We start from the raw sequence: 20,995 nt of genomic DNA, 5'->3' as shown, positions 1-20,995 counted from the left end.
GGCGGGAGGTGAGCGCCAGCCTGGGGCTGGCCTGGAGAGGACACGGGAGGGCGGGAAACGGCGGCGGAGACGACTTCCACACGAGGGGACCCCTTCACGGCTCTCTGGATCGCCAGCACGACTCTGACTTCCACGGGCTGAGTACAGCGGCGGGACCCCGGGAGGCCAGCGAGTCAGTGGACTCGCCCCGCCCAGCGCCCGTCCAGGCGCCGCTGCCGGAGCGCACGGCAAGAGCGGCCTGGTCTGCCTTTTCAATCGCGCCCGCCGCCTGTAGCGCCACCTCGTGGCAATAGCTCGCAGTCCGTTATACCAGCTTGGAATTGTTGGTTCATTCATTCCATTTTTCTATAAATGTTCACTGACAGTATACTCTGTAACAGTTCATTTGGTGAAATCTGTGGGGAATTTGTTGTAGAAAACTGTTATGTGTTTAATTCTGTCCTCTTTTTCCCTCTTACTTCCCATGACTTCAGAATGTGATATTTTGGGAGATGGGGATGTGGTTCAGCAGTACATCTCTTGCTTGGCATGGACACTGCCCTAGGTTCCACTCAAGCACTGGAAAAATAAACAGTAAACATTTTTAGAAATAGGGTCATTACAGGTATTATTAGTTGAGATCATACTGGAATGGGGTGGACATTTGATGCACTGTGTCTGGTGTCCTCTCAACAGACAAGGTTACCAAAATGGAAAGAGCAGGTGGGTGACAAGCAAGGCAGAGATCGATCCACCCATTATCTATCCTTTTTTTTTTTTTTGCTTTTTATTTATATTTTGGGTTTCTCATAAAAGAGACAACATGGAACATTTAAATTTCTGCATTTGATTTGTCACTTCACATTATAGTCCCAAGGTGCACTGATTTTCCTACAAATGACTTATCCTTCTCTCTGCCAGAGTAGTACTCAATCATGTATAAATACCACATTTTCATTACCCATTCATCTGTTGATGGACATATAGGCTGCTTCCAAGATTTAGCTAATGTGAATTATGCTACTGTGAACATGGGTATGCCTGTATCACTGTAATATCATGTCTCTTGCACCTGTTTATTCAAGAGTTGTACCTAAAGTGTTTCTGTTTTAATATATTTAGATCTTTGCTCCATTGTGATTTTAGTTTAATGAGAGATATGGGTGTACATTCAGTCTTCTACATGTACATAGCCAGTTTACCAAGGACCATTTATTAAAGAAGCTGTCTTTCCTACAGCCTAAGTTTTTGGCCCTTTTGTCAAACAGCTGAAGGTGCCTGGGATCATTTGTGCATCACCTATTCTGTTCCACTGATCCATATTCCTGCCAATACAATGCTGTTTCTATCACTGTTGCTTTATAGTATAACTCGAAGTCTGGAATCGTGATTCCTCCTGCCTTGTTCTGGTTTCCCACGGTTGCTTTTGATATTCTATGTCTCTTATGATTCCATATGCATTTTAGAATTGTTTTATCTAGTTCTGTCAGAAATATTGTCAAGATTTTTATTAGAATTGCAATAAATCCATCAGTTTTGGAATTATGGCTATTTTGACTACATTGTTTCTGCCTATCAAAAACAGGGTAATTTTCAATTTTCTGGTATCATCAGATTTTTAGTATACTGTTGTTTTCATTGTACAGGTCTTTTGTATATTTGGTTAGGTTAATTCTTAGATATTTATTTTTTCTTACACAACTGTGAAAGGTACTGTTTCCCTAATTACTTTCTTGGTGAGTTTATTAATGGTGTACAGAAACACTATTGATTTTTGTGTTGACTTTCTATGCTGCTACGATAATGAAGTTGATTGTTAATTCTAGGAGTGCTTTGCTGGATTTTTTTGCATGTTCTGTGTAGAGAGTCATGTTTTCTGGAAATAATGGCAGTTAGACTTCTTTCTTATGTGGATCACTTTTCTTTCTTTCTCCTGATTGTTCTGCGTAATGTTTTGAGAATTATATTGAATGCTACTGGTGACAGCAGACATCCTTGTCCTGTGCCTGATTTTAGAAGAAAGATCTTTTTAGTTCCTCCCCCATTGAATATAATGTCAGCCATTGTTTTGTCATAAATAGCTTTTATCAGATTGAGAGTAAATCCTTCTGTACCTATTTTCTTCAGGGTTGTCACAAACGGAGGTTGGATTTTGTCAACGGCTTTTTCTGAGTTAATTGGAATGATTATGTGATTCCTTCGTGCTTCTATTTATGCAATGTATTGTATTTATTGATTTGTGTATGTTCAACTATTCTAGGATGCCTGGAATAAACCCTACTTATTCATGATGTATGACCTTTCTTATTATTTGTTGCATCCACTTGCCAGTATTTGTTGAGGATTTTTGTATCAATGTTCATTAAAGTAATTAACCTATAGTTCTATTTTTTGGTTGGCTAATTAATGGTTTTGGAATCAGAATGACGCTGCCTTCAAGGAATGACTTTGAGAGTATTCCTTCCCTTTCAATTTCATTAAACATTAAATTCAATCTTTCCTAAAGTTCCTACAGTATTTGGAAGTGGATCCACGGGAACCAGGGCTTTCCTTGGTTGGTAGGATTTTAAAATTATTATTACTTCTCAAACTCTTTGCCAGATATTGGATTACCCAGGGTTTTATGTTACCTTGGTCCACTTTGGTACTTAATATGTATTTAAGAATTTATCTATTTTTTCTGAATACATTTTATTATAATACAGGTTCTCAAAGTAGTTACTAATAATCTTTCATATTTCAGCGGCGTCCAGTTGGATTTTATCTTTTCATTTTTAATTGCATTGACCTGGGTCTTTTCTTTCCTTATTTTATAAGACTGGCTAAAGGTGCGTCTGTTTGGTTTATTCTTTCAAAGAATAAACTCAATAACTGGGTGTGGTGGTGCAGGCCTGTAATTCAGCACTCAGGTGGCCTGAGACAGAAGGATTGCTGCAAGCTCTAGGACTGCCTAGGCTATATAATGAGATACTGGAAAGAAAAAAAAAAGCTCTTTGATTCATCAATCCTTTGCATTTTTTTTCTACAAACCTGAAGTGCATTGTTAGGTTACTTGGGCTTGCTCTGTTTTTCTGATGTGGGCATTCATAGGTATAATCTTCTTCCTTATGTCTGCTTTCACTTTGTTCTCTAAGTTCTGGTATGTTGTACTGGTATTATTGGTTAGTTCTAAGAACTATCTCATTTCTTCCTTGATTTTGTTGTGTGTGTGTGTGTGTGTGTGTGTGTGTGTGAGTGTGAGATTCATTCATGGTTCAGAGAGGTATTATTTAATTTCTGTTTGTCTAATTTATTTTTTGTTATTGTTTTGTTTTGCTTTGCTTTGCTTTGCTTTCTGGTACCGGGGATCAAACTCAGGTCCTTGTGCACACAAGGCAAGCAGCAGAATCACTGAGTGAAATCCCCAACTGTGTTTGTATAATTTCTATGGTTTCCTTTGGCATTAGTTTCTAGTTTCATTACAGTATGACTGCATATATGCATGGGATACTTTGAATTCTTTTGCATTTACTTAAACATGGTTTATAGACTAGCAGGTGCTCTATTCTGGAGAAAGTCCCATGTGCTCCTAAGAAAAATGTATCCCACTGTTGTTTTGTGGAATACCCTGTAGCTATGTTATAAGTTCATTTGCTGAAATATTTGGTTCAACCTTGACATTTCTTTGTTCACTTTTTTTTGTTTTGTCTAGTTGATGTGTCTATTTGTACAAGGTATTGAGGTCCCTCATTGTAATTGCGTTGGTGTTTATCTGATTTCTTATGTCTAGTACTATTCATTACATAAAGATGGGTATGGCAGTGTTTGGTAAATATGTGTTTATAATTATCTCTTTGAAGACATGAAGAAAAAAATGGGTGTCAGGGTGCAGTTTTTACTGTCAGCCATGGATGGCTTAACAGATTCAAAACAAGATCCAACCTTCACGATGTACAAGTTAGTAGTGTGGATGTAAATGCAGATAGAACGGTCTAATGTTGTTGTTAAGAGTATAATTTAGTATACAAATTAGTTTTAATGACTTTCCTCCATCTTACAGTGACTGAGCAGGACAGTTTACTTTTCAAGTTAGTGGTGAAGCTTCACTTATACCATCAGGACATACTGTTACAGAAGGAGACGGCAAGTGACACACAGAGAGGCAGCAGAATGGAAGTAAAATTAAAAAGTTCACTCCATTGATGGGGATCGATCACACCTAATGGTGGTGCCTTGATCGACTCCCCCATTGGGCTACAACTCTTACTTTTATAGGGTTTTACAGCGTTGATGTTATCCAGTCGGTTACACTGCATTTTCACAGATACCCAAAACACGATAGCCAGGCAGGTGAATTTCAACCCGGATGAAGTTCTTTGTTAGGGAAGTTACCTTTTAGATTCATTCAGTTACCTACTCTAGCCAGGGGGCAGGGAGCTTGTTTGATTAACAAAGCTAACAATGGTTCTTTTCACTTACAAACTTTTCTGGGAGACTAGGTGTCTCTGGTACGGTTAATTCTGAATTAAGCAGAGTGAGGAGCAGAAGTTATTTTACATTGTGACATTTCCTAAATTTTCGCTGTTAAAGTTTTCCCTATCAATGTAACACCTCAAAGAGCAACAATGTGGATTCTAAAATAGTTCTTTTTTAATACTATGAAAATTGAGTGACTAAAAATCAATATGCTTTCTGGCATTAGGCTATAAAAATGAATGAATCAGACAAATTTCTCCAGACAACAACTTTTTTATCAAACATAATTGTATAGGAATTCTCCAAAAACCTTTTCAATGCCTAATTGCCATGCCAATTCTAACTAATTTGAAACAACTAATTAATTCTTACTGCCTGTTAATACCTATTATTATCGCTTCTAGCTACATGTCTCCCCAAAGCCTCATGCTCTCCTAGATGGGGCTGTCAGGAGACGGCTGGATCTCAGATGTGTGAATGTGGATTAAAAGTGAGTACCTGGGATTAATGGTGTGAGAGTACTACATTAGTTCTGGGTGTTGGTAATGGGAAGACTCACCCTGGGTGTGGGTTGCACTACCCCAAAGGATGGATGGGATAAAAGGAAGAGGCAGGCTTGCTGCTGCGCAGCTCTTGCAAATTCACTGCTTCACCTGCTGCAGCTTGCTGCCTCCAACCTGCTCAGCAGTTAACTGCTCTCCTCTGTGATGCCCTTCTGCCATGCCACCGTGACTTGGACCAGCTGAATACGGACTGAAACCTTTACAAACCTTGAGCTAAAATAAACCTTTCCTCCTTTAACTTGTGGGTGCTGGGTATGTTGTCTCAGCAAGGGGAAAAGTAACTAGGACACCAGTGGAGCTACTTTGCAGCAACCTCCATTTCAAGGGCAATTCCCGGATGATTAACATGTTCTCCAAACCACAATTTCAATTAGATACCTGAAAAGTATTACTCCTGTATTCCCAAAGGACATTCATTTCAAAAATCTCTAATATCTATTTCCTCTGTTCATTACACCTTTCATTAACAGTACATTATCAATGGTTCCAGTAAATCCATATTCAAAACCTGCTGAAAGAAATTTCAACTTGCTGTCCTATGAATCCATCTGCCCATGAGCATGCTTAGTCCTACAGAGCCCAAACTAACTCCTATTTTGAAAAAGTTACTCCATTCTGTGATCAGGTCACCGCCCAGTTACTAGAAAACCCCAAAGCGCCCTTTTGACCAAACTACAAGCCCATGCTAAATGACAAAGGGCCTAGGAGACAGTGCTCTAACCCCCTCCCATTGTAGCCATAGCTCCGACCTTTGTTCTAACTCTGGCTTAGGAATGGAAGGCAGTCTTGTACTGTTTGAAGTCCGGATCCTGATTAACCTGTAAGTTAGTGGTTCTAGACATTGAGACCCCAAGTTAATTGTCAAACTGTTTGCTCATCCTGAAGGTCTTGGTGGCCTTTGAACCATCCTATAGATATCTATTAATTATCAATGTGTGACTGCAGAGTAGTACGTGATTGCTAACCACCAACTCAAGTCAGCAGACCTTTGTCCCCTGCCTGCATTTTCAACATGTTAATCAATCAGGCACTGACCTGTCTAAAAAGCCCCTAGATCTGCTTCTTTGCCGATAAAAAGCCTGTTTAAAATAGGGTTCCGGGCTCTCGGTACGAATCCACTACGTTGGTGAGGTCCGGGAGCCCAGGCTCGAGCTTGCAATAAACTCCTCGTGTAATTACATCGGACTAGACTCCTTGATGGTCTTTGGAGATATCGTGATCTGGGCACAACAGTCCACCACCCAGCAATTGAGCCGCAGTGCAGCATTTTCACTCAGAAATTCAGAAATCCTCAGGCAATAACAATGCAAAAATGGACCCTCAAAGAAACCTTAGTGCTCTAGAGCTCTGGAAAATACAGTATTTGAGATCTTTTCAAATCAAGAAAGTGTATGCATACATTTCCCGGGAACATAATATTGCACAATAACCTTAAATAAACACATGCAGCTTTTATTTTTTTTTAAACAGAGGCACAGATATATTAGGCAGAGCTATAGAAGTTCAAACTTTTTAAAAAAGAGTATGGGCCACTAAGAGGGAGAGAGGTGCACTATAGTATGGAAGTGGAATATTTGTTTTTGGTGGTAGAAATCTGTGGAATTTGTGAATTATATAATGTTCCGGCACCTGTAGATTTATACTTTAAAAAACACTAGTCACACTTTAGTCACAAAAATCTTAATAAGGTCAAAAGCATGAGTTTGTTATGAGTTAGCTTGCAAGTAACATTTTCAGGCCTGGTTTTTTTAAAGGCAAGAGAAGAGGATTGCAAGTGAGCCAGTGGTCAGGGGGTCGGTTTTCTGCCATCTATCTAAAGGAGTCAGCTGTACAGTGTACCTGGTCTTTTATCTCCAGACCTCAGGCTGTTCTGTTCTAATGAGGCCTTAAGTTGCTATCTTGTTTACCCGTAGCAGGCTTCCATACACTCTGTTTTAATCTTATCTTGTGCTGCTATATGCTGGCTAACTAGGGGCTACATAGCAGTTAGAGTCCATATATATATATGTATATATATATATGTGTATATATATATATATATATATATACACATATATATATATACATATATATATATGGACTCTAACTGCTATGTAGCCCCTAGTTAGCCAGCATATAGCAGCACAAGATAAGATTAAAACAGAGTGTATGGAAGCCTGCTACGGGTAAACAAGATAGCAACTTAAGGCCTCATTAGAACAGAACAGCCTGAGGTCTGGAGATAAAAGACCAGGTACACTGTACAGCTGACTCCTTTAGATAGATGGCAGAAAACCGACCCCCTGACCACTGGCTCACTTGCAATCCTCTTCTCTTGCCTTTAAAAAACTGTGCTAACCCCTGAGCTGGCGCCTCTCTGAGCTACTTGGCTCTGGGAGTGCCGTCTGGCCAGAATAATAAAGGTCTATTTACCAACAAGCCTGGTGTGTTCCTTCCTGGGTGACTCTTGTTCCTCCATTGAGCTGCCGGAGCCTCACTGAGCTATAGGTCCCAGCATCTTGGAGGCCCTTTGGGCTGTTCAAGGCTCCCGGAAGTAAGGCCCTGGGTCTTGCATCCGGAGCCATCTTGGGCTATAGGACTCAGCATAGTGAAGGCCCTTCTGGCTGTTCATGCTCCGTGGAGTGGAAGTGAGACTTTAGGTCTTACTATACACATACACACACACACACACACACACACACACACACACACACTTTTTTTTTAAACCAGGGATCTTGCACTTGTGAGGCAGGCAGGTTGCCACTGAGCTACATCCCCAACCTATAAACTGCTTTTTTTTTTCTTTTTGAGACAGGGTCTCACTATGTAGTTCAGGCTGCCCTGGAAGTCACTATGTAGCCCAGGCAGGTCTAGAACTCAGTAATCCTCCTGCCTCAGCCTCCCAAGTGCTGGGATTACAGGCATGCACCACCACACCCATCTTACACTTGTTTTTTGCTTGTTTGTTTGTTTTTGATACTGGGGATCTCAACGGGGGAGCTTGTGTTTATAAGGCAGGCGGTGGAACTACTGAGCCCTTACACTGTTTTAAAAAAATAAATTATAAAAGAAAAATTTATAACCCTACATACATAGATTTTTATCAAAATAAAAGTTTGGCCGTCACCACTGCCCCTCGGGGGGCCAGGCGGGTTTTGCTGGCTCCTCTGAGCCCAGGGCACGGCCTTCTGGCTCAGCTCCGCTCTGAGCGCTGCCGCCCCTCCATGCTGAGGCCAAGGCCATGGCCTCTGTGCCAAGTTTGCACTTTCTGGGCAGTACTGGTGGCAAGGTCCTGGATGGCGGGATCCAGAGCAGTGATGCCTCCAGGAAGCTGTGGAATGGGAGCCACTTCCAGTGTTCACAAGAGACAGAGGGGGCACAACAGGAGACTGGAAAGAACCCACTAAGAAAGCACAGATACACAGAACAGCTGCCACTGCCGTGGACGGGCACAAACCCCACCTGTTTCCTAGCCCACTCTGCCACAAGCAAAAGCCTTAAGTCATTGATGGAGGGTCAGCAAATAGCCTCCCAGTAATGCAGATGCTGCTTTTGGTGGAGAAGCAGAAGCCAAATCCCTCTGCTTCTGAGGCAGTGGCCTTTGAGGATGTGGCTGTGAAGTTCACCACAGAGGAGTGGCTTCTGCTGAATCCATCCCAAAAGAAGCTCTCCAGAGATGTGATGAGGGAAACTTTTAGGAACACAGCTGCTATAGGAAGAGCCTCGGATAACCAGGAAATTAAAGAAGAATACAAAAATTACTGGAGAAATCTAAGAAATGAAGAGGTAGAGAAACGCTATCGAAATAAAGTTTGGAATCAATATAAAGAAATACACCTTTGGACTCCAGATGTTAATGTGGAGATGAAACAAGCTAGTTTAAAGCCAGCTGAAAGCCTTGCTTGTAGAAAGCCCCTGACTGGGCATTTGTCATTAGCCGTGCCCATTACAGCTCACACTGGACTGAAGACGTACGAGCACTTGGATTGGGAAGAGAAACTGTGTAAATCTAATGAACATGGAAGAACAGAACTTGTGATTTCCAGTCCTTTCAGAAGCATGCAAGGACAAAGACTGTAGAGAAACCCTATGAATATGATCAAGGTGGGAAATCCTACTCTGATCTTAGGGCAAGAACTCACCTTAGAGAGACCTTTATATGTAAGAAAAACATGAAAGCCTCCAGCACACCTAATGATGCTCAGATCCATGAAAGAAATCACAATGGGGAGAAACCTTATGAATGTAAACAATGTGGAAAAGCTTTCAGTAGGCATCAACACTGCAGCTGGGGATTTGGCTCAGTGGTTCTGCCGCCTGTCTCGTAAGCACAAAGTCCTGAGTTCCATCCCTGGTACCACAGTAAGTAACTAAATAACAACATTGTAAACAACATAAAAGAATTCACACAGGGGAGAAACCCTATGTATGTAAGCAACATAGGAAAGCTTTTAGTACACAAGATTATTGTAAGGTACATGAGAGAATTCACACGGGAGAAACCCTATGTATGTAAACAACATGGGAAAGCTTTTAATACATGATATTATTGTAAAACACATGTATGTCAGCACTGTGGGTAAGCTTTTAGTACACAAGATTATGGTAAGGTACATGAAAGAATTCACACTGGAGAGAAACCCTATGTATGTAAGCAATGTGGGAAAGCTTTTAGTACACAATGTTATTGTAAAATACATAAAAAAAACCTCACACAGCATTAAGTCTATGCAGGTGAGCAATGCAGGAAAGCTTTCAGCCTTTGTGCTGTTTGCCAAAGACACTCAAAATGGGGGGAAACCATATGTATACAAGCAATGTGGGCACGCTTTCAGTACACATGTATTGTCAAATACATGACAAAAATCTCACTGGGGAGAAATTACATAGGTAAGCCCATTTTGAAAATCCTGTGAAAATTTCTTAGGTTGTAGAGTGATACAATTACTCCTGTAGGAGTAATGCAAAAAGCTTAAGGTCAGTATTTCTCCATAAAATTTCCAAAAATAAAATCCCAGATAAAGACACTGAAATACATACATTATTTGTTTTTCAGCAAATCACTTAAATATCTGAGTTATGTATACCTGTAGTATTTAATACAAAAATACTGAGTTGACTAAATATTTTTGTGTATCTTTGAGCTTAATACAAAAGCATCTTAATTAAGCATGGTGAATTAAAATTATTTTTTACTTTAGAGTAGAGTTAGTATTTGTGTAGTTTTTGTTTAGTCTTTACAATTTGGAGGTATAAGCCACTAAACTATTAATTAGGATTTTGCCACTACTTTTAAATTTTTGGTGTGTACATTCTGTATTCTTGTAACAAGACACTTTTGAATTTGCCATATTTTACATTAAGATAAATATTTTCAGAACTTGTGAACATGTTTTTGACAGTTTCGTTTTCACAGAACTTATACATGAGCATGTAATTTCTCATATTGTGACGATATCTGCTTATATCCCAACATTATATATATCATGTATCTAATTTTGCCTATTTTTCTTTCATATTAAAGCTAACATTATTATTTTTAAAAAATATAAGTTCTATTTTGTCTACAAAATAAAGACTTGATAGCAGATTCTTTGCCACATTGCTTATGTACATAGGATTTCTATTTGGTGTGACTTCCTTTTTGTTTTTTTGTTTTTTTGAGATAGGGTCTCACTATGTAGTTGAGACTGACCTGGAACTTACTATGCAGCTCAGGCTGGTCTTGAACTCATAGCAATCCTCCTGCCTCAGCCTTCTGAGTGCTGGGATTGCAGGCATGCGCCACCATGCCCGGCCATTGTGACTTCATTTTTGACAATGACTGTGCGTAGTGAATACTGTCTCATATTCCTTATACTCATAGAGTTTCACCCCAAAGTGTGAATTTTTCCATATCTTTTACAACAACTGGGTGTAGTGAATGCTCTCCCACATTGCTTACATTCATATGGTTTCTCCCCAGTGGGAATCCATTCATGTCTTTTACAACTGTGTGTATTGAATGCTTTCCCATATTGCTTACATAAATAGGGTTTCTTGCCAGTCTGAATTCTTTCATGTATTTTACAGTATTTGGCTATAGTAAATGCTTTCCCACATTGCTTACATTCATATGGTTTCTCCCCTGTGTGAATTCTTTCATATATTTTCTAATACTTGAGTGTAGTGAAGGCTCTCCCACACTGCTTACATTCATAAAGTTTCTCCAAGCGTGAACTGTTACATGTATTTTACAATAGCTCTGTGTAGTGAAGGCTTTCCCACATTGCTTACATACATAGGGTTTATCCCCAGTGTGAATTCTTTCATGTATTTTCAAATATTTGGTTGTAGTGAATAATTTCCTACATTGCTTGCATTCATAGTTTTTACCAGAGTCACTTCTTTCCTGTCTTTGCAAATATTTGCACTTACGGAATGTTTTCCTAGATTGTTTACCTACATGTGGATTTCCCTCAGTGTGTGTTTTTTCATGGATTTCAATGTCTTGGGGTGTGCTAGAGACTTGCACAGTTTTCTTACATACCAAGGTCTTCACATCATGGTGAGGTCTTTCTCTAAGATCAGAGTAGGCTTTCCCACATTCCTTTCTACTTGCTTGCTTCTGAAAGGATTGGGAATCACTGCAAGGTTTCCCAGGTCCACTACATCTAGCCAGTATCTCTTCAAATCCCTCATACTCACATGGTTTGTGTCCACTGTGAGATATGATGGGCACATTTGGCAACGAATGACCAATCAAGGACTTTCTATAAGCAAAGCTTTCAACTGGTTTTAAAACAGCTTCCTTCATGTTCACAGTGGCATCTGGAGTGCAAAGGAATATCACTTCATGTTGGTTCCAAGCTTTATGTTGATAGCATTTCTCTACCTCTTCATTCCTTACATTTCTCCAGCAACTTTTGTATGCTTCATAAATTTCCTGGTTATCCCGTGTTCTTCGTATAGCAGCCATGTTCGTAAATGTTTCCCACATCACATCTCTGCAGAGCATCTTTTGAGATGGATTCAGCAAAGCCCATTCCTCCCTGGTGAAGGTCATAGCCACATCCTCAAAGGTCACTTCCTCCATTGTGTGGTTTCAGGGTCTCCTAGGGTACTTCTAGTGCAGCCCACAGCCTGTAGAAGTCATAGAAAAAGGTGGGTAAATGTTCCCTCCAATGTGCTCAAAATGTATACATTGTTTCCAAACCTTGCTTGGACTCCAAAGAGTTATATTAGATTACAACTCTGACTTTAACAGTTGCCCAGCAGCATGTCCTCATATATTCCTTACTTTGTAATGCATTGTTTTCCCAAAATGTAAAATGGAGATAACAACAGTCTACCTCATAGCTGTATTAAATGTACTAAAATGCATACATTATTTTCAACAATGCCTGGCATAGGGAAAGAATTAAATATTTGCCACCACCATTACCAGCAAGGTGTATAAGAAGCAGTGTAACCTATTCCTTCCACTGAATGAAATAAAAAACCCTGGATGCACAGAGCAGCAGCTGAAGACTGAAAAAAAAAATGATTGCAATGATGTAGATTAGGGAAGAAAAACAGATCTTAAAGCAGAAACAATCTGGCTACATTTCCTAGTTTTGCTGTTTACTCCCTCCCAATCTCCTTCCTTGGATTCAAAGATAGCCCAATTGGCACAAATGCATATCAGGCATGAGCAGAAAAGACTTTTATGTAAAGCCTTCTTTAGTCGGGGGATGGGATGGGGTGTGTGAAGTCAAGTTAAAGTTAAATTTCTCCTTAACCACAATTTTTTTTTTTTTTAAAACTAGGTCTCACTATGTAGTCTACATAGGCTTTGAACTCACTACATAGCACAGGCTGGACTCATACTCATGATCCTTCTGCCTTTGCCTTCCCAGAGCTGGATTACAGGCACCAGGGACTGCTCTTTAGTAATTACTGTAAGTGTAAATAGATTAAATTCTCTAATCAAAAGAAAGAGGTAAGCAGAATGAATCACACACACACACACACACACACACGCACACCCCTGTAACAGTGATGTACAACTGTATTTCCAGCCACTCAGAAGATGGAGGCAAAGGATTATAAGCCCAAGTATAGCCTTACAACTCAGCAAGACCGTGTCTCAAAATAAAAAAATAAAGGGGGATGCAGATGTATAGTACCTGTGTTCTCTGGGTTCAACCTCTGGTACCTCAAAAACAAAGAAAGATAATCTAACCACACAATGTCTACAAGAGACTCAGTTTAGACTTCTGGGAATATAGTAGAATGATGAAAAGCAGAGAAACTACCTCTCTAAGATTTGGAGCTCAGATGCTGTAATACAGCAATGTGAGGAAGAGAAGAAGGAGGGAAGAGAGTCCCTGGAACCCAGAAAGGATCTGAAGTGAGAATTGAAGCCGGTGGGGAGAGTGAAGAGAGAGATATCAATGCAGAAGAGGACAGTGGCAAGCAGCATTTTTTCCCTAAGCCCTCACTCACTGAGTGAGAGGGGTGCCACGAACCTCCGCAAGCACGGTGACTACTGGCAGCCCCAGAGGCCTCCAGGGAGAGATGTACCAATGGAACAGAGCAATGGATGCAGTGGATTGCAGTGACTGGTGAGTTATATGTATTCGGACATCCCCCAGGAGAGGTTGAATGGCCAATAGCCATCTTGGAAAGAGGTCAGTTGAGCTTGGAATTCAGACTAGCTGAAGGCTTGGCTCCATCCAGGCTCTCAATGTCAGGGTGGGACAGAACTGAGGTGAAGTCAGCAGGAGGTCAAGGAGCCAAGTTCAAGACAGGAGAGAGGGCTAGAGATTTAGCTCAGTGGCACTGCACCTGCCTCACAAGTACAAGGTCCTGAGTTCAATCCCCAATACAAAAAAAAAAATTAACTGAAATACCGAATAGTTTCTTTGGTGTGAAAAACTATAATAGTACACAGGATCCTAATGAGATAATTAATAATGTGAAATAGGAAGTAAAGGGCTAGAGGTGTAGGGAAAGTGGGAAGGGTGGGGAAAAGGTAATAAGGGAGAGGAAAAAAAATGAGAAACTTAAAAAATGGAAATAAAGTGTTTGTAAATGGGGAGGGGAAGAGAGGGCAGGGACAAGAGGGAAAAATGAGAATCAAGACCTATTATGTAAAGGTACAGAATCCCAATGATGAATGTAACTGTATTGTATACCTAGATTGTACCAATAAACTTAATAAAAAGAAAGGAAAAAAAAAAAAAAAAAAAAGCAGGGAGCTGAGTCCAAGCCAGCAAAACAGAGTGTTGCAGTCTGAACAAAGTGATTTCTACCCTCACAGCCAGAAACAAGCCTGAACTTCAGTGGAACTAAAAGTGCAGGCTTGCTGGGATTATCTACTATCCCACCATAAATCGACAGCTGCTTGCTAGGATAAATCAACACAGATCTGGGCTATGTCTACCCACTCTGTCTACCAATGACAGCAGAAATATGCCTGGAAGGAGCTTTTTCTCTCATTTCTTTTTTTTTTTTTTCCTTGTTTGTTTGTTCTTGTCTTTATGAGTATGAACACTGTTTCTAGCTTTTTTTTTTCCCCTGGTACTGGGGAGCAAACTCAGGCCTTTGAACGTGCAAGGCAGGTGTGGTACCACTGAGCTAACCCCTCAGCCCTGTTTCTAGCTTTTTGTTGTTGTTCTGTTCTGTACTTTTTTTTATTTCTTCTCTCTTTCCCTCCCCTCTTCTTCACCAAGTTCCCAAAGTTTATATAATGTTCCTTTGTCCTCTAGCCTTGCTTCTTATCTCTGCCTCTTTATTTATTTTTCACCTTAACCCCTTTTAAATTTTCTCTGCTGAGGGTAATATTGTTATACTGAGGTCATATTTATTGTATACAATTTTCTGGTTTGTTTAGACTGTGCTATATAACTGTACACTCTCCTGAACAACCAATGGGTCACAGATGAAATTAAAGAAGATACTAGACAGTGTTTACAATAAAATGATAATGCAAATTCAACATACTGAAACATATGGGACACAATGAGAGCAATCCTATGAGGGAAATTTATTGTAGTGAATTCCCATATCAGAAAAACACAGCGAGCTCAAATAAATAACCTAAGGTTGAACCTCAAGCTTCTAAAAAAAAAAGAAGAGCAAGTCACCCCAAAGCTTGTATGAGGAAGGAAATGATAAAGATTGAAATAGAAACTAAGCAAACAACACAAAGAATCATGAACCAAAGACCTGATTCTTTGGGAGATTAAATAAAATTAACAAATCCTTACCCAACCTTATCAAAAAAAGAAAGAAAAGACTCAAATACATGCAATTAGGAATAAAAAGGGTGAAATCACAACAGATCCTGCAAATCCAGGACATCATCAATACTTACTTCAAGAACCTATATTCTAAGTAGATGGAAAACACAGACAAAATGGAATAGATTCCTAGATATGTATGATTCACAAAGCTGAATCAAGAAAATATAAAAATTCTAAATAGCACAATATCAGCCAATGAAATTGAAGATGTAAAAAACCTATCAACAAAGAAAAGTCCAAGAGGCTGGAGATGTACCTTAGTGGTGCTGTTTCTGCCTGCCAAGTTCAAGGTCCTGAGTTCAATTCCTGATTCCACAGAAAGGAAAGGACAGGACAGGGAAGAGAAGAGTGAACAAAGAAAAGTCCAGGTCCCAACAGATTCACTGCTGAATTCTACAGTAAATTTAGACAAAACCTAATGCCTCTACTTCTCAAACTCTTTAATAAAATTTAAAGGGAAGGAATATTGCCAAACTCATTCCTGAAAGCAAGCATTACCAGGATACCAAACCCAGAAAAGGGTCTAACCAAAAAAGAGAACAACAGGCTAATCTCCCCAGTGAACTCAGATGCAAAAATCCTCAATAAGATATGGGCATACAGAATGCAGCAAATCATCAAGAAGATTATACACTATGCTCAAGTAGGATTCATCCCAGGGATGCAGGGATGTTTCAACATATACAGATCAATAAATGTAATATACCATATTAACAAAGCCAAAGACAAAAAGTATATGATCACCTCAGTAGATGCAGAAAAAACATTTGACAAAGTCCAGCACACATTCATGATAAAAAACCTATAGAAAATTAGATACAAGGTCTTTATCTCAATCTCATGAAAGCCATTTATGTTACACAAATAGTCAACATCATACTAAATGAACAAAACCCAAAAACCTTTACTCTAAAATCAGGAACAAGAAAAAGATGTCCACTGTCACCACTCTTCCTCAACATAGTCCAGGAAACATTAGCTGGAGCAATTAGACAAGAGAAAGAAATAAAAGAAATAAGGATAGGAAAGGAAGAAGTTAATATCATTTGAGAAAGAAATAAAAGAAATAAGGATAGGAAAGGAAGAAGTTAAATTATCATTATTTGTGGATGCAACGATACTCTACATAGAAGACCCCACAGACTCCACCAAAGGTCATCCAGGTTTAATAACCAAATTCAACATCGTAGTTGGATACAAAGTGAACACTTAAAAATCAATAGCTTTCCTGTACATGAATAACAAACTCACTAACAGACAAATGATGGAAAGAACACCTTTCACGATAGCATCCAAAAAACTGAAATACCCTTTAATTAATCTAATGAAAGAAGTAAAAGAACTTTACATTGAAAACTACGGTTCTCTGAAAAACGATATTGAAGAGGTTATCAGAAAAATGGGAAGATATTCTTGTTCTTGAATGGGAAGAATATAGTGAAAATGGCCATACTTTCAAAATTTTTATACAAATTTAATGCAAATCAATTGAAATCCCACAGTATATCTCACAGGATTAGAAAAAAACAATTCTAAAATTAATTTGAAAGCAGAAGAGACCTAGAATAGCAAAGGCAATTTTGGGTAACAAAGACAAGGAAGGGGATATCACAATCCCTGACTTAAAATTATACGACAAGTTACTGTGATTTAAAAAATAAAGCATAGTACTCCCCAAAGGATAAACTTGAGGAACAATGAAATAGATTAGAAGATGCAGAAACACCTCGAAGACATATTCACCCACCTTAATTTTGAAAAAGGAGACAAACATCTTCACTAGAAGAAAGCCTATTTAATAAATGGCCCTGGAGAACTTGGCTTTCCACGTGCTGAATGAAGAGTAAACCTAGACCCATATCTCTAACCACAGACTAAACTAAAATCAAAATGGATCAAAGATTTAAATATCTGCTGGAAAAATAGGTAAAACTCTTCAAGGCATACATATAGGCAAATAATTTATAAACAAAACCCCAATCACACAGGAAATATTATACTTGCTATTAGCCAAAAGGCTGAGAAGGTATCACACGCAGTAAATATTACAGAGTAATAACACCTAGGACACAATGCATTAAAAAGCTCTTGCACAACAACAATATCAACAACAAAAAACTACCAGAGTGAAGAGGCAACCCACAGAACGGGAAAAGTTTTTACCAACTATTCTTCAGACAGAAGACTAACATCTAGAATATACAAAGAATTCAAAAAAATCAACGGCCCCTCATATTTAAAGACATATTCCAAAAATGGGCATCTGAAATGAATGGACACTTCCCAGAGGAAAGAAAAACAGCAAATAAATATGTGCAAAAACATTCAATGTCACTGATCATTTGAGAAATGCACATTAAAACAACACTGAGATTCCATCTCACTCCAAAAAGAGTAGCTATCATCCAGAAATCAACTGATAAGAAATGCTGGTGAGGTTGAGGAGAAAAAGAATCCTTTCTCCACTATTGGTGAGAGTGTACATTGGTAACCAATATGGAAATCAGTACGGAGATTCTTCAAAGAAGTAAAACTAGAGATTCCATTTAACCCAGCTATCTTGGTATTTTCCCTAAAGAATTAAAAGCATGATACCACAGTGATACAGGCACACCCACGTTTACAGCGGAACAGTTTATAATAGTTAAATCGTGGAAACAGCCTAGACGCCCACCAACAGACAAATGGACAGAGAAGTTAGGGGTTTTTAAAAACATGTAATTGATTACTATTCTGCCATAAGAAGAATAAACTTGAGATATGTCTGAGTGGATAAATGTTGAGTCCATATTTCTAAGGAAAAATAAGAAATTGGACACATATGTTTAAATATCATGTTGTTTCTCTTGTATGAGAAACCAAAAGCATAAATAAGGACCAAAATGGATGACAGATATTAGGAAGTAGAAAGAAAATGTTCACATGGGAAAAAGAACAAGGGAAGGGGAAAGGGGGAAGTAAAGAAAGAGTAAAGGAAAAAAAGATAAAGAAAGAAAAAATTGCAAACAGGTTTTGTAAATGGGGAAGGGAAGAAAGGCTGAAAGGAGTGGAAGAGAAAGGGGGAAAAAAAAAAAAGAATCAAGATTTGAGGCCAGCCTGGGCGACACCATAAAGTCAAGGTCAGCCTGAGCTACATAGTGAGATCCTCTCTCAAAATCTAAACATTTTTATTTCCTGGAAACTCCAGAAACACGTCTCTTTTTTTCCCCCATTATATCCATGCCACCTAGAAAACAGCTTATCTATTGGTATTTTCACTGTAGTTCATGTAGGAATTTATTTCTGATATTTTTTAGGTTTTGTAAGAGAGTACACAGCTAATGTGGAATGTTCTTTATTCTACATGCACAATATATATTTAGAATTTTAATACTTGATTATATTGATATTTTATGTTCCTGTTAACTACAAACTGTATAATCTAGGAACCTCCTGACAAAACAGTAAGACCAATGAGATGTCATGTATGTTTTACAAAAAGGCCAGGAAAGCAAAACACTTGTGCTACTAGTGTAAGCTATACATGTGTATGGAACATGCTGTTGTCATGCGTGAAGGCTGCTTTAGGTGTGATAAAGATTTTTTTTTGTAGCGAGCTACTGGTATTTTCATTGTAGTTCATGTAGGAATTTATTTCTGTTGCTCTTTTTTTAGAGTTTGTATGCCAAAAAAGTCAATGCTGAAAATGTTGATGCTTTTTTATATATATTCAATAAATATTAAAAATTCAATGCTTTTTTGATATTTTTTCCTGTTAAGTACTCACTGTTTAATATAATGATACTCAAAATTAAAATTAATAATTCATCCCTAGAAATATTCTAAAGAATAAATGTGGGTATTATATACCCACAACAATGTGCCGTTAGGACGAAATTGTTGCTGTGCCCCTTAATTAAATACTGGAAGCCTGAGTTGAGTTCCTTTCTTCCTCTTCCCTTTTGCCTAGTCCTACAGCTACTGTCCCCTGATCTTTAATAAATGTAGCTACTCACTAGATATTAGGAAGTATACACTTGGCAATGCTTTTGTCCTCTTTCGCAAGAACCTGGACTATTTTGGCCCAATCAACTGTAACAAACACTGGTTTCTTGCTTTCACAGTGGGGCTCTTCATCCCAAGAGGCAACTTAAGAGAGGCTGTTCATTCTTTTGCTTTCTCAAAAAGGATGGGCTTGCCCAAAGCTCACCTTTAGAGAAAGTGATACACTTGAGCTAACGCTTTGGCTGCCGCCACAGACCAGGAGGCAGGAAAAACACAACAGCCCCCCCCCCACTTTGAAAATGTGCCAAGTTCACTTGACCCTTTCCAAGCGTCCACCACACTAAAGGCACAGCCCTTTCAAGGCTAGATGTAATTAAGTCTTCAGTTGCTGACCTTGGAGCCACAACGTTCGCGGCCAACTCCTGGCCCCTGGGAGGTGACGGGCCGGCTAGGGAGCCCCCTCCCAAGGCAACTATCTCTCACGCGGAGAGCAGAGGGCCTAAATCCAGCCTGGAGGGAGGCGCCCAGCCGGCTCGCAGGCTGCGAAACCGAGTCGCAGAGCTGGCGGGTGAGCACCGAGATGACGAAGGTGGTCTTACCAGAGTACTGCAGCCCCAGGAGGAGAGCGAGCGGAACCAGTCCTGCAGGCAGATGAGCGCCAGCCTGGTGCTGGCCTGGGGACAGGACAGAGGGAAGGGAGGGCAAACGGGGACAGCGACAGTTCCACAGGGGCGGGGCTCCGCCAGCCGACGCAACACCTGCAGACACAAGCACTGACTGCTGAGTCAGGAAGTCCACAGGGTCACATGACGCCCCGCCCCCGCCAGCGGCTGGCCCCGCCTTATCCAATAGCTCCCGCAGGCTGCACCGCCACCTGGTGGGCTAGGGTCGCAGTAATTATGCCCGCTTTCTGCGTTTGGCCTCCTTGTACCACCTCTGTCCCTTTTGCATTGATGCTTCGTTCGACATTAAATCATTATTTGTCCGCTCATTCATTCATTCATTCACTAATTTATTCATTTCATTTTTTCTGTAAATGTTCATTTATAATGTACTTTGTAAAAGTTCACTTGGTCAAATCTGTGGAGAACTGGCTGTAGAAGAAAATTATTATGTATTGAATTCTGTCTTCTTTCTCCATCCAAAAAGATTTGTTGAAGGCCTACTTTCCATTACTTTAGAATGTGACATTTTGGGGGGATACAGATGTGGTTCAGCGCTAGAGCACTTGCCTGGCATATACAATGCCCTAGGTTCCATCCGAGCACTGGCCGGGAAAAAAACAAAAGCGAACATTTTTGGAAATAGGGTCATTACGGATATGATCAGTTGGCATCATACTGGGAAGGGCGGACAGCTGATGCACGAGGACTGGTGTCCTTTCAGAGAGAGCAGACACAGTTACCGAAATGGAAAGGCCGCGTGACAAGCAAGGCAGAGAAGGAAGGGTGGCGGGTGTGGGTGAGGCCACACCAAGGGTTTCCAGGGAGCTGCAGAAGCTGAAAGAGATGAGGAAGACTTCTCCTCTAGAGCCTTCAGAGAAAGCCTTGCCCTGTGAGACTTGGACTCCAGACATCAGTCTCTGGCTGTGAAACAATACATCTTGGTGTTCGGCCTCCCAGTCCGCGGCACTGCTTTATGGCAGTCCTCACACTACACAGAAAGGAAAAGGGGAAGGAATGCTGGGGCAGGGCTCAGGGCTACAGCCTCAGCTTGGGGAGTGCAGGTGATGGCTGGGACTATGCCTTTGTGAGCCCTTGGTTGTGG

At 40.0% G+C, this 20,995-nt stretch overlaps 1 protein-coding gene across 1 annotated transcript in view; it reads right to left on the bottom strand.

Moving 5' to 3' along the window:
• The window catches only part of LOC104863648 (zinc finger protein 791), a 45,317-nt gene extending 25,179 nt beyond the window's left edge, over positions 1-20,138 (bottom strand). The window contains exon 1 of the mRNA XM_033756993.1: positions 19,828-20,138. The gene's annotated coding sequence lies outside the window, so the exon portion shown is untranslated. The remainder of the gene's footprint in view (positions 1-19,827) is intronic.
• Positions 20,139-20,995: the final 857 nt, after the last annotated feature.

The sequence above is a fragment of the Fukomys damarensis genome, unplaced genomic scaffold (assembly GCF_012274545.1).
Source record: "Fukomys damarensis isolate Sample0158 unplaced genomic scaffold, DMR_v1.0_HiC HiC_scaffold_28, whole genome shotgun sequence".
Classification (NCBI taxonomy): Eukaryota; Metazoa; Chordata; class Mammalia; order Rodentia; family Bathyergidae; genus Fukomys; species Fukomys damarensis.
This window is presented reverse-complemented; position numbering and strand designations above follow the sequence as displayed.